Source organism: Sus scrofa, chromosome 15 (assembly GCF_054392235.1).
Source record: "Sus scrofa isolate SSC_HxYL_T2T_F1_AM1 chromosome 15, Sscrofa_HxYL_maternal_Yorkshire_Landrace_v2.0, whole genome shotgun sequence".
NCBI lineage: Eukaryota > Metazoa > Chordata > Mammalia > Artiodactyla > Suidae > Sus > Sus scrofa.
The window spans coordinates 91097513-91112026 of NC_139397.1; the positions used below are offsets into that span (position 1 = coordinate 91097513).

General features: G+C 38.0%; 1 protein-coding gene and 1 long non-coding RNA gene across 17 annotated transcripts in view; one reads left to right on the forward strand and one right to left on the reverse strand.

The window, feature by feature from the left end:
• The window catches only part of MYO3B (myosin IIIB), a 453696-nt gene that overhangs the window by 433830 nt on the left and 5352 nt on the right, over window positions 1-14514 (forward strand). The window lies entirely within an intron of this gene.
• The window catches only part of LOC106506278 (uncharacterized), a 144957-nt gene continuing 139130 nt past the window's right edge, over window positions 8688-14514 (reverse strand). The window contains exon 4 of the long non-coding RNA XR_014829530.1: window positions 8688-9290. This is a non-coding gene — a long non-coding RNA (uncharacterized LOC106506278). The remainder of the gene's footprint in view (window positions 9291-14514) is intronic.

Consider the following 14514-nt stretch of genomic DNA (forward strand, 5'->3'; position numbering starts at 1 on the left):
TTTCCCACTGGGCAAAGTTTAGATGGCCATTCTGGCCTCAATTTCTGGCTCCCTGCAGGACCAAAGTTAGAGACCAGTCGTGGTCAGGAGGGTACAGATGAAATCAGTCATCCCCACAGAAAGACACCTGGTTGGAAAGGAATATCATGAGACTTCAAAATAAGCAGTTAGGATTACAGGATCAAGATGGTGGAGGAGTAAGATGTCACACTCACCTTCTCCCACAAAATAAACAGTTAAAAAAACTCCTGTAAGGAGTTCCCATCATGGCACAGCAGAAACAAATCCAACTAGGAGCCATGAAGTTGCGGGTTAGATACCTGGCCTCGCTCAGTGGGTTAAGGATCTGGTGTTGCTGTGAGCTGTGGTGTAGGTTGCAGGCACAGCTCGGATTCCGCTTTGCTGTGGCTGTGGGCGGCAGCTACAGCTCCAATTAGACCCCTAGCCTGGGAAGTTTCATATGCATCAGGTGCAGCTCTCAAAAAAAAAAAAAAAAAAAAAAACTCCTAAAAGCAGAGACATGGGAATGGGACATGATGCAAAAATTCTGAGTACTATGCAGAGTAAAACCAAAAAGAAAAAAAACCAACAGCAACCCCATTAGGATCTGTGTAGCTGGTTAAAAGCTTATGCCTTTTAAATGTTTTTGACAGATGCAAACCCCTTGACACAGCCTCTTTGCCCTACATTTGTTTTTGTTTTAAAAGGAATCTTACTAGGTCAGACTGGCTTTTCAGCTTTGTCATGCATTCATACCAAAACCTCCAGAAGAGCCCTGAGCAGCATCATGCCTCAGGAAACCAGACATAATGTTTCCATGATCAGCAAAATTATTCCCTTGAAATAATAGAAATTATTTTCCCAGTGTCCAGGGAAATGAATGTCTATCTTGGGCTCAGGCCATTCAGTGTAGCTCCCAGTGCAAAGAAAATGCTTGACAATGCCAGGAGCCCCACTGGAGATGCTTCCCTCCCAGAATCCCTCTGCCCTCTCGGAATTTCTTGGACCCTCTGCCAACTTTTCAAGATGGTAGCTAGCTAATCTGCAAAGTCAACCTAAGCTTTTAGGAATGGGTAAAATCCTTTTTTTTTTTTTTTTTTTTTTTTTGGTCCCAACTCTGGCTGCAAGTTAAAATCATCTAAAAGGGGGAGGGGCATTTTTTAAATAATGTCAATGCTGGAGACCTAACCCTAGCACGCTGAACCAGAATCTCCAGTAGTAAGGCTGAGGCCACTGTATTTTTTAAAAGGCCTTTGAGTCATTCCACAGTTCAACCAGGGTGAAAACCCACTCTCACATAGCAAGAATTATGACAACCCCTACTCTGCCTCAGGCATCAGGCTTTGTCTTTTCATCCATTATCTGCCATCCTCAATACACCTTATTTGGGTGATTATCATCAGCAACTTCAGACCTCTAACATGTGCTAGAGGTGGAATTAATACTCAGGTTTTTCTGACTCCCCTGCTTTTTGCTTTGGTTTGGTTTGGTTTGGATTTTTTTGATTTTGTTTGGTTTTTGGTTTTGGTTTGGTTTTTGTTTTTTTCATCTACAACATTTATGTTTCTCAAAGTGTGGGACATGGACCTCTGGTGGTCTACAAGTTGATTTCAGATGGTATGTGGCTGTGACCTTAAATAAACTTAAATAAAACTGAATAGTTTTACTCCTTTTACAATTCTGTTTAATTTTTTTTTGAGCCTGTATTATTTCTTGATTGGATTTTTAGTTTAAAAATTAAAATGCGCCTATTCAGATAGTTCATAGTACAGAGGTATATACAAAATCAATGTCTTCCACTTGCCAGTCTTTCTTTTTTTTTTTTTTTCTTTTTGTCTTTATAGGGCTGCACCCCCAGCACATGAAAGTTCCCAGGCTAGGGGTCTAATCGGAACTGTAGCCCCCAGCCGACACTACAGCCACAACACTGGATCCAAGCTGCATCTGCGACCTACACCACAGCTCACGGCAACCCTGGATCCTTAACCCCTGAGCAAGGCCAGGGATTGAACCCATGTCCTCATGGATGCTGGTTGGGTTCACTCACCACTGAGCTACAGTGGGAATTCCCCATTTGCCAGTCTTCATTCTTCTTTTTTTTTTTTTATATTACTCAATGAATTTATTACATTTATAGTTGTACAATGATCATCACAACCCAATTTTATAGCATTTCCATCCCAAACCCTCAGTACATTCCCCCTACCTCCAACCTGTCTCATTTGGAAACCATAAGTTTTTTTAAGTCTGTCAGTATCTGTTCTGCAAAGAAATTCATTGTGTCATTTTTTTCAGATTCCACATGTCAGTGATAACATTTGATGTTGGTATATCATTGTCTGACTGACTTCACTTAGCATGATCATTTCTAGGTCCATCCATGTTGCTACAAATGCTATTACTTCGTTCCTTTTAATGGCTGAGTAATATTCCATTTTGTATATGTACCACTTCTTGATCCACTCCTCTGTCTATGGACATTTAGGTTGTTTCCATGTTTTGGCTACTGTATATAGTGCTGCAATGAACGTGGGAGTGCATGTGTCTTTTCAAGTCATAGTTTTCTCTGGATAGATGCCCAGGAGTGGGATTACTGGATCAAATGGGAATTCTATTTTTAGTTTTCTGAGGAATCTCCATACTGTTTTCCACAGTGGTTGCACTAGTTTACAATCCCACCAACAGTGTACTAGGGTTCCTTTTTCTCCACACCCTCTCCAGCACTTAATTGTTTGTAGACTTTTTGATGATGGCCATTCTGGCTGGTGTCAGGTGGTACCTCAGAGTGGTTTTGATTTGCATTTCTCTAATAATGAGGAGTGATGTTGAATAACTTTTCATGTGTTTCTTGGCCATCTGTATGTCTTCTTTGGAGAACTGTCTGTTTAGATCCTCTGCCCATTTTTTGATGGGGTTGTTTGTTTTTTTGGTATGGAGCTGCAGAAGGTGTTTATAAATTTTGGAGATTAATCCCTTGTCAGTTGATTCACTAGCAAAGATTTTCTCCCATTCTGTGGGTTGTCTTTTCATTTTGTTTAGGTTTTCCTTTGCTGCGCAGAAACTTTGAAGTTTAATTAGGTCCCATTTGTTTATTTTTGTTTTTATTGTCATTACTCTAAGAGGTGGATCTGAGAAGACGTTGCTGTCATTTACATCCAAGAGTGTTTGGCCTATGTTTTCCTCTAAGAGTTTTAGAGTGTCCGGTCTTATATCTAGATCTTTAATCCATTTTGAGTTTATTTTTGTGTATGGTGTTAGGGAGTGTTCTAATTTCATTCTTTTCCATGTGGTTGTCCAGTTTTCCCAGCAGCACTTATTGAAGGGACTGTCTTTTTTCCATTGTATATTCTTGCCTCCTTTGTCATAGATTAGTTGACTCTGGGTGCGTAGGTTTAATACTGGGCTTTCTATCCTGTTCCACTGATCTATATTTCTGTCTTTGTGCCAACACCATACAGTTTTGATGATTGTTGCTTTGTAGTATAGTCTGAAGTCAGGGAGACTGATTCCTCCAGCTCCATTTTCCTTTCTCAGGATATCTTTGGCTATTCTGGGTCTTTTGTGCTTCCAAACAAATTTTAAAATATTTTGTTTGAATTCTGTGAAAAATGTCCTTGGTAATTTAATAGGGATTGCATTGAATCTGTAGATTGCCTTGGGTAGTATAGTCCTTTTGATAATATTGACTCTTCCAATCCAATAGCATGGTATGTCTTTCGATCTCTTTGTGTCGTCTTTGATTTCTTTCATCAGTGACTTATAGTTTTCAGAGTACAGGTGTCTTGTCTCTTTAGATAGGTTTACTCCTAGATATTTTATTCTTTTGGATGCGATGGTAAACAGGATTGCTTCCCTAGTTTCTCTTTCTGCTCTTTCACTGTTAGTATATAGAAATGCCATCGATTTCTGTGTATTAATTTTGTATCCTGCAACTTTGCCAAATTCATGGATGAGTTCTAACAGTTTTCTGGTAGAGTCTTTAGGATTCTCTAGGTATAGTATTGTGTCATCTGCAGATAGTGATAGTTTTACTTCCTTTCCAATTTGTATTCTTTTTATTTCTTTTTCTTCTCTGATTGGTGTGGCTAGGACTTCCAAAACTATGTTGAATAGTAGTTGGGAGAGTGGACATCCTTGTCTTGTTCCTGATCTCAGCAGGAATTCTTTCAGCTTTTCACCATTGAGAATGATGTTAGCATTTATTATGTTGAGGTAGGTTCCCTCTATGCCCACTTTCTGAAGGGTTTTTATCAGAAATAGGTGTTGGATTTTGTCAAAGGCTTTTTCTGTGTCTATTGAGAGGATCATATTGTTTTTATTCTTCAGGTTGTTAATGTGGTGTAACACAGAGATGGATTTGCAGATATTGAAGAACCCTTGCATCCCTGGCATATATCTCACTTGATCATGACGTACAATCCTTTTAATGTTTTTTGGATGTGGTTTGCTAGTATTTTGTTGAGGATTTTTGCATCTATGTTCATCAATGAAATTCGCCTGTAGTTTTCTTTTTTTGTGGTATCTTTTTGTCTGGTTTTGGTATCAGGGTGATGGTGGCCTCATAGAATGAGATTGGGAATGTCCCTTCCTCTGCAATTTTCTGGAATAGTTTCAGAAGGATAGGTATTAGCTCTTCTCTAAATGTTTGACAGAATTTGCCTGTGAAGCCATCTGGTCCTGGAATTTTGTTTGTTGAAAGTTTTTTAATCACAGTTTCAATTTCAGTTCTTGTGATTGGTCTGTTCATCTTTTATATTTCATCTTGGTTTTGTCTTGGAAGATTATACTTTTCTAAGAATTTGTCCATTTCTTCTAGGTTTTCCATTTTATTGGCATATAGTTGCGTATAGTAGTCTCTTATGATCTTTCGTATTTCTGTGACATCCGTTGTAACTTCTCCTTTTTCATTTCTAATTTTATGGATTTGAGTCCTCTCTCTTTTCTGCTTGATAAGTCTGGCTAAGGGTTTATCAATTTTGTTGATCTTTTCAAAGAACCAGCTTTTCCTTTCATTGATCTTTTCTATGGTTTTCTTTGTTTCTATTTCATTGATTTCTGCTCTGATATTTATGATTTCTTTCCTTCTACTAACTTTAGGTCTTGTCTGTTCTCTCTCAAGCTGCTTTAGATGTAAAGTTAGCTTGTTTATTTGAGCTTTTTCTTGTTTCCTGAGGTGGGCTTGTATTGCTATAAACTTTCCTCTTAGAACGGCTTTTGCTGCATCCCATAGGTTTTGGAGTGTCGTATCTTTGTTGTCATTTGCTTCCAGGTATTTTTAAATTTCCTCTCAGTGATCCATTGGTTGTTTAGTAAGATGTTGTTTAGTCTCCACTTGTTTGTGTTTTTTGCAGTTTTGTTGTTGTTGTTGTTGATTTCCAGTCATATAGCATTGTAGCAAGAAAAGATGCTTGATATGATTTCAATTTTCTTAAAGTTACCAAGGCTTGACTTGTAGCCCAGGATGTGATCAATCTTAGAGGATGTTCCATGTGCACTTGAGAAGAAGGTGTATTCGGTTGCTTTTGGATGGAATGTCCTATAAATATCTACTAAGTCCATTTGGTCTAATGCTTCATTCAGGGCCTGTATTTCCTTATTGGTTTTCTGTCTGGATCATCTGTCCATTTCTGTAAGTAGAGTATTAAAGTTCCCCCCACTATTATTGTGTTATCGATTTGTCCTTTTAAGGTTGTTAGCAGTTGCCTTATATATTGTGGTGAACCTAGGTTGGGTGCATAGATATTTAAAATTGTTATATCTTCTTCTTGGATTGATCCTTTGATCATTATGTAGTGTCTTTCCTTGTCTCTTAAAATATTCTTCATCTTAAAGTCTATTTTGTCTGATATGAGCATTGCTACTCCAGTTTTCTTTTGATTCCCGTTCACATGGAGTATTTTCTTCCATCTTCTCACTTTCAATTTGTATGTGTGCCTAGAAGTGAAGTGGGTCTCTTAAAGACAGCATCTATATGGGTCTTGTTTTTGTATCCATTCAGCCAGTCTAGGTCTTTTGGTTGGGGCATTTCATCCATTAACATTTACGGTAATTATTGATATGTATGTTCTTATTGCCATTTTATTAGTTGCTTTGGATTTGTTCTTGTTGCCCTTTTTTCTTCCCTTTTTCTCTTGTTCTCTCCTCTTCTGGTTTGATGACTATCTTTAGTGTTGTATTTGAGTTGATTTTTCTTATTTGTTTGTATATCAATTGTAGATTTTTGGTTTGCAGTTACTCTGAAGTTTTGATATGAGAGTCTCTATATATATACAAGATTGTTTTAAGTTGTTGGTCTCTTAATTGCAAGTGCATCGCCAGTGTCCTGCATTTGTACCCTCCTCTTCTCACGATTTCTGATTTTGGTGGCATAATTGTGCATGGATGATTTCATATTGTTACTGCATATATACTTTTACTGGTGAACCTTGTCATTTGTAGTATTTTCATTTCTGGTTGTGGCCTTTTCTTTTCTGCCTAGAGAAATTCCTTTAGTATTTGTTGTAAAGCTGGTTCAGTGTTGCTGAATTCTCTTTGCTCTTGCTTATCTGTGAAGCTTTTGGTTTCTCCTTCAAATCTGAATGAGAGCCTTGCTGGGTAAAGTAATCTTAGTTGGAGGTTTTTTCCTTTCATCACGTTAAGTATATCATGCCACTCCCTTCTGGCCTGCAGAGTTTCTGCTGAAAAATCTGCCAATAACCTTATTGGGGTTCCCTTGTATGTTACTTGTTTCTTTTCCCCAGCTGCTTTCAGTATTTTCTCTTTGTCTTTAAATTTGGTCAGTTTGATTAATACGTGTCTCAAGGTAGTCTTCCTTGGGTTTATTTATAAGGTACTCGTTGCACTTCCTGGATTTGAGTGAGTGGTTCCTTTCCTATGTTAGGAAAGCTTCAGCTATTATTTCTTCGAATATTTTTTCTGTCCTTTTCTCTCCCTCTTCTCTTTCTGCCACCCCTATAATATAGATGTTGGTGTATTTAATGTTGTCCCAGAGTTCTCTGAGACTCTCTTCATTTGTTTTTTATCTTTTTTCTCTTTTCTGTTCCACATCCATAATTTCCACTAATCTGTGCTCCACATTGCTTATTCATTCTTCTGCCTCCTGTGTTCTGCTGTTAGCTGCTTCTAGTGAATTTTTTATTTCAGTTATTGTATTTTGCATCTCTTCTTATTTAAGTTTTATATCTTGTATCTCTTTGCTCAGTATTTCCTGTAAGTTATCCATCTTTGCCTCCAGTTTATTTCCAATGTCTTGCATCATCTTCAGCATCAACAGTCTATAGTCTTTTTCCTGGAGGCTGAGAATCTCATTGCTTAGCTGTTTTTATGGGTTTTTTTCTTTCTCCCTTATCTGAGATATAGTTCTCTGTCTTTTCATTTTTATAGGTTTTTGGTGTGGTGACCTTTTTACAGATAATAGAGTTTAGCTTCTCTTACTTCTGGTGTCTGCCCTCTTTTTGGCTGAAGTTGGTATGGGGGCTTGCTGTAGGCTTCCTGATGGGAGGGACTGATGCATGCCCACTGGTAGATGGGGCTGATTCCTATCCCTCTGGTGGGTGGGGCTTTGTCTCTGGGTGAGATTAGAGGTGGCTGTGTGCCGGGGGGTCTCTTTAGGCAGCCTGTTTACTGATGGGTGGTGCCATGATCCCACCTGGATTGTTGTTTGGCCTGGGGCTTCTCAGCGCTGATGGGTGGGGCCAGATTTTCCCAAAATGGCCACCTCCAGAGAAATGCATGCTGATGAATATTCCCAAGAGCTTTGCCTCCAATGCTCCTACCCCACAACAAGCCATATTCACCCCCTGTTTTCCCAGGAGATCCACCAAGAACTGCAGTTGGGTCCAACCGAGATTCCTGTGGAGCCTTTGCTTTGCCCTGGGACCCAGTGCATGTGAAAGACTGTGTGCACCTTTTAAGAATGAGGTCTCTATTTCCTCCAGCCCTGTGGAGCTCCTGCACACAAGCCCCACTGGCCTTCAATGCCAGATTCTCTGGGGGCTCTTTTTCCTAATGCCAGATCCCCAGTCATGGGGACTTGACGTGGGGCTCAGAACTCTCCCTCCTATAGGTGAGTCTCTGTGATACAGTTACTTCCAGTCTGTGGGGCTTCCCACCTGGGAGGTATAGGGTTGCTTATATCACATAATCACCCCTCCTACCTCTTGATGTAGCCTCCTCTTTGTCTTCTGAAGTAGGATATCATTTTGAAAGTTTCCAGTCCATTTGGTTGAATTTTGCTCAGTCTTTAGTTGTGAATTTTGTTGTTTTTAGGAGAGAAGTTGAGCTCCAGTCCTTCTATTCCACCATCTTAATCCCGTCCTACAATTCTGTTTAAATTGTTCAAATTAGGAGGTCCTGTCATGGCACAGCAGAAATGAATCCGACTAGGAACCATGAGGTTGCTGGTTGAATCCCTGGCCTCTCTCAGTGGGTTAAGGATGTGGTGTTGCTGTGACCTGCAGCTACAGCTCCAATTAGATCCCTAGTCTGGGAACCTCCATATGCTGCAGATGCTGCCCTCAAAAAGACAAAAAACAAACAAACAAAACAATTCTTCAAATTAAGGAGAAAATCATATTGGTGTTATTATGTCTTACTATTCCTCTTACATTTACTCACATGTCCTTTTTTTATAAGCCTTTAAGAAGCCCAGAATGTTCTGTGAGAAACAGACTCTAGCTCAGGTGTGATAATATTGTTTTGTTCTCATTCTATTTATGGTTTACTTATATTTATAGTAAATGACACTTATTTTCCATTTGCAGTAGTGAATAAAGTTTCATTTTTAAAGGAAAGCATTTAAGCAGAAAAAAAGCAATTACTTGATTTTTAAAATATTAAATAAACAATAGCACAGGTGTCTTGAATATAATGAAAAATATTTAAGTGGCAGATGTATGACAATTTTGAGAAATACTCTCCTACAACATGGTAATTTTTTATGTAGGTATCTCCACACCTACTAGCCAGTGGGACCTCTCATCCTTTCACACCAGACAGGCCACTAGCTCCATCCTTTTTAGGTCTAGCCAAGACCTTTGAACATTGCTGTGCTTCCAGCTCAAGAGGAATCCTGAAAGACAAATGGCCAATAACATGGGGAAGGGGGGAAGGGCAGGCATTCATGCTCTCAAGTAATTAAGGAAATGCAAATCAAAACAAATGGTCTGCCACTTTTTTACCTATTGAGTTGTCAGGATTTTTTCTAAAGATGCTGACCCATGCTGGGGAGGGCTTTCAGAAACAGGTAATCTCAGGTACAGGTGGGAGAAGTATATTTTGCTGCACACTTCCTAGAAGGAAATTGGAAATAAAAATCATTGCATTTAAAATACATATAGTCCTTGGCCAATAACTCCACTTCTAAGGATTTATCCTAAGAAAATCATGTGATTTATCAAAGATCAGACTATGAGTATGTTCCTCCCAGCATTGCTTACTGTTCAAAAACATTGGAAACAACTTCCATGCCCAAAACAAGAAATAATGTATGTTAATCATGGTTCACTCATAAAATGAAATAGCATGCAACTGTTAAAAATGATGCCATTTAGACTAATCTGGAAGACAGATAAGAAACTTGTTCTAGCATTTGCTATGGTTAGGAGAATAGGAGGAGGGTAGGAGAAAAGATGGCTTCGCACTCCTTCACTTCTTTGAACATCATGTTCATTCATTGCTTTAAAAAAATGTAACTCAAAATATGCTATTTTTAAAGTGGGTTAATATCATAGAAAATATTTATGATTTTGTTGTTAAGTGTGGAGAAAAGCAGTAAAAAACTAGATGAATGAGTAAAAAAAATTTTTTTTTGGTTGAAAAAAAAAAGTGAATAGATATCCCTAGAAAAAATATTGAAAGGATATTAAGAAAAAAAAAAAAAAAAAAACTTAATGAACCTTGTTTTTAAAAGGCCGATTTCATCTCCTCCTTGGTAGACTAAGCTTTCCCAGAGATGTCCCAGGATAGGAAATTCCTTGGCATTAATACACTAATTGACAGACACCAAGATTGAACCACAGAAATGGAACAGATCTTAACAAAAATGATGAATAATCACGATTCAGTCATTCATTTGTTGTTTACTGAGTATGTTGCCAAGCCCTGAGCTATAAAAGAGTTTCAGGCAAATTTATTATCACTTCCCTAACTAGTAAGGAGAAAATTCCACTTAGACAATTTATAACTCCACCATCTTCCACAGGCACTAATTTTACTGAGGGATGTTTTCTTTGTAGTAATTTTGCAATTTTGAAGAAGATTGTTTATGACATAACATGGCAACTGGGAAAATTTGTAGCTTTCCTTTCATCTTAGAAAGGAAGATCTGAATTACATGCACCCCAGGAGAAAATCTCTCTTTCTGGTTGTGTGTGTGTGTTTTACAAAAGCCTCCTGAATTCCTTAGTCCCTCCTGAAGTTAGATGTGGTGAGGTGAAAACTTAGAAAAACATCTCAGTTAAAGAATAAACATCACAATAGAGGCCATGGCCTAAGCCTTGGGGTTTGAAAGAAAAGAACTGGATGGAAACCCAGGCACTGAGGAGAGACCAGCAGAGGGGCCCAAGCTCCCCAAGTTTCCGACCCCTTAGATGTAAAAACAAGGAGCCAAACTGCAGGGATTTATCATACTCCATGTCACAACTTAAACTTGAAAATTTGAACTCCCTGGGCAAAATTTCTCCACTCCTGCTCCCTGTCAAGTTTCTGAGCACCCTGACGCAGCCCATGCCTCAGAGCATATCAGGAGCAAGTGGTTTACAAAACACTGGTTGTTGATCTGAAATTCAAATCTAGCTGAGCATCTTTTTTTTTTTTTTCTTTCCCTAAATCTGGCAACCCTAATCCCATAGACCTCATAGTTGCACAGTTTTCCATAGACTGCATTTCAGATTATTGCAGACTTCCTGCCAGTGTGGTTCTTACTGGGAAGGAAAGGTTTAAGATGATCTAGTACAGTAGTTCTCAAGAATGGCTGTATGGTAGAGCCATCTAAGGAGATTAAAATATATACACATCTATGTGTAGATCCTGATCTGATCTGGGCATTGGTATTTTTAGAAGATGAACATCTGCTATAGTATGAAGAAAATGACCTAAGTAGGGTGTATCTCATAATGCCATATAGGGTTTGCCATCTGTAAATCTAGAACGCTGAACACTGTTTGCTTCAAGGGGATGTTTTACTTGGCAAGAGACCCTGGGAATGCCTCATCCACAAAATGGCAATCAGATCAGTCATCATACTGTTCATAAAGTATCCACATCTGCTGAGGCCCTCAAGGAGGGTGCGAGTGGGTGCTCTCCCAGGATCCCTGCTCACTGACCTGCAGTCCATACTGTTCACCAGGCCAGAGAATAATTAGGCTGTATGTCACATCCCGCCATCCCTGTAGTTGTCCTTCCATTGCTGCAATCCCACTAGGAAATGTATCAGAACTGGCACATCTGCAGTGGGTGATGGAAAGTGAAACACTAAGTGTTAGGGGACAACATTAGGGAAGAGCATTTGTGGCCAAAATAGCAATAATTCAGCAAGTCAAATAGAATAGAGAAAGTCATTTCCTTCTTCTTCTCTGAGACTCTGGGAGAGAACAAAAAGCCTCATTTGTGCCTTAAAATTGTGTTTGAATTAGGGTAGCCAAGTTGGGGGGGGGACATACTTGCCTAGATTTGAATTTCAGCTAAACAATCACTTTTTAATGTAAGTATGTCCCGAATGTTGCACAAGATAGGCTAACACTCAAAAGGTATTGTTTACCTGAAATTCAAATTAAAGAAAACTGAAATATTAAATTTCCAAACCAGCTGTTTAAAGTTATGTAACAAAGCCATCACCTGAATTTAGCTATTTGTCTCTCACCAAGGGCATAGCTAACCATGTAGCCATACCATGTAATGATGTGGAATTAGGGAATAAGAAGTATGCGTTTCCTGGTACTCTTGAAACTTCCTCCGTCTTTCATCCATTTTTTGATGGATTTATCTCCAGTTCATTCTAGAGTTCTGTGACAAGTCAGAAGAGAAGGGTGTGTTCAAGGTCTCAAATGTGAAATCAAAAGGTGCTGGGGGATAAAAGGCATAGGAATTCTCAAAAAGGAGAGACCCATGTTAAATACAAACTGGTATTCATGACATGATATGCTTTTAAAAAGCACAATAGGTAGGTAGCACCTAGAGTGTTACAAACTGTAGAGTCTGGCCTGGCTTACAAACATTTATGTCAAGTAGATGTCAGCACTTTACAGAATTAGAATATCATTGTCTTCAAAGTAAATAACTCATAAGCTAATGTACGTCTTCACTCTTGAATTGCCCGGCTCATCTACATATACTAGTCAAATGACCTAGGTAATTGTGCGATAACCCTATTGTTTTGTATCTCTTATGAGCAAACTGGTTGACTCAAGAGTCAAAAGACAGGAGTTCAAGCTTTCACTCTACTACATATAGATTTAGACTTTCTTAACTATAGTTTCTTTATACATTGAAAAATAAAATTTTTTATCATACATGCCTTATTATTTTTTATCTTTAAATTTTTAAGGGGAAAAAATATGATAAACTTCTTAAGGGCATACATATTTGGATTTAATCAGTATACAATATACCACTTTGTATTTTGCTTCTTTTACTGAATTTTACATTTTTATTAGTATCCTACCCATATTTATCCACAGTGGTGCCTTCATGGTATAACATCATGTTTATATCTCAGAGTGAACTTCTTTCCACCTATTAAATATTTAGCATGTTTCTGGCTTTTTTCTATTACAGAAACTATTATCATATCCATCCTTATACAAATGGTCTTTTTTTCTCTTTTCCTTCACTTTGTTGGGACATGTTCCTTGGCACAAGTTGCTTAGCTTTTGTTATCTATTGTCAAGTCACTTCAGGAGAAATGGAGCCTAGAGACTCCTCTGTGTACCTGGGGTCACTCCCACACTGTCTTTTTTTTTTTCTTTTTTTTTTTTTTTTTGTCTTTTTGTCTTTTCTAGGGCTGCACCCACGGCATATGGAGGTTCCCAGGCTAGGGGTCCAATTGGAGCTGTAGCCACCGGCCTACACCAGGGCCACAGCAACTTGGGATCCGAGCCACAACCTACGCCTCACTCACAACAATGCCAGATCCTTAACCCACTGAGCGAGGCCAGGGATCAAACCCGCAACCTCATGATTCCTAGTCAGATTTGTTAACCACTGAGCCATGACTGGAACTCCCCACACTGTCTTTTTGACCTTTCAACTTATCCTAGTTAATAGAAAGACAGTAGTAATTGTTTTAATTGTCAGTGTGGATGAATATTTTTCAATATCTTATTTCATAATTGTATTGCAATATATGAATATTTATCCATCTTTCTCTTGCCTTGTCCTTTCCACATTATGGATGGTAGACTTTTGTGTGTACATATATTTTTTATTTGTTTTTAACTTTATGTTGCACTTTCTTTCATCTTAAGATTTTGTTACTTTCCATCATAGAGTATTTTACTTTAATGTAATTGAACCCATCCTTGTCCCTAATATCTTCTTCCACAGTTAAGTTATATAGTCTATTTCATTTCCTTCTAAAGTTTTTATGGAAGTGTTTAAAATGTTTAACTATATAATTCATCTGGAATTTATTGTGGCCTGTAAGAATCAAAAGCAATATTGAGAAAAGTAAATATTTAGAATTTTAAAAAGCAAACAAACAAACAAAAAACTTAATTTGAGTCCAGCAGCAATGGCTATGACCTTAAGCAAGTCACTTAACCACTTAAGACTCAGTGGTCCCCTACTAGACTGAAAGGAAGGATCTTGCCCTATTTCTCGTGGTAGTCCCCACAACATCAAGCAAAGTACCTTACATACAGGATGTATTTAATAAAATCTGTATTTAAGTTACATTTTGTACATATTGCTATCCAGTTGTACCAACAGCAACCCAGTTGTTCCAACAGCATTAACTGAATAATGATTCATTTCTCAATTATTTTATTTGGTTGCTTGTGATTGATCATATATCAGTGATAACTCCAATTTTGTTATTGTTCCAATGCAAAGCACCTGAAAGTTTGGCACTTTTTGTAAAATACCATGAAATATGGAGACAATAAAGTAAAAATAATGAAAATTAAAATTTGATGCTAAATCAGATGCCAGCATAAACTAGATTCTAGTATGGCATAGATACCATTAGATAACCAACAGTTTGTTTTAATTTATGGGAAATGTTAAAATAGAGAAAATTCTATCCAATAACTGAATTCTTTCTAGGAATCAGGAAAAGAACACCCACCCATGAAACAGCAAGTTCCTCAAGAGTAAAAGTTGAGAACTATATCTTATATTAAGCATTCCCAGTTAAGAATATAAATAAAAGCTTCTGATCAATTGTAAACTTTACATAAAATCATAGCAAAGTGAGCTGAACTTCAGCTGAACTCAAAAACTGCTTAAGATCATCCTTTTAAGTGGCCAATGTTGGAATCCTATAGCAGTAGAATATCTAAGAGAGTAGATGCCAGA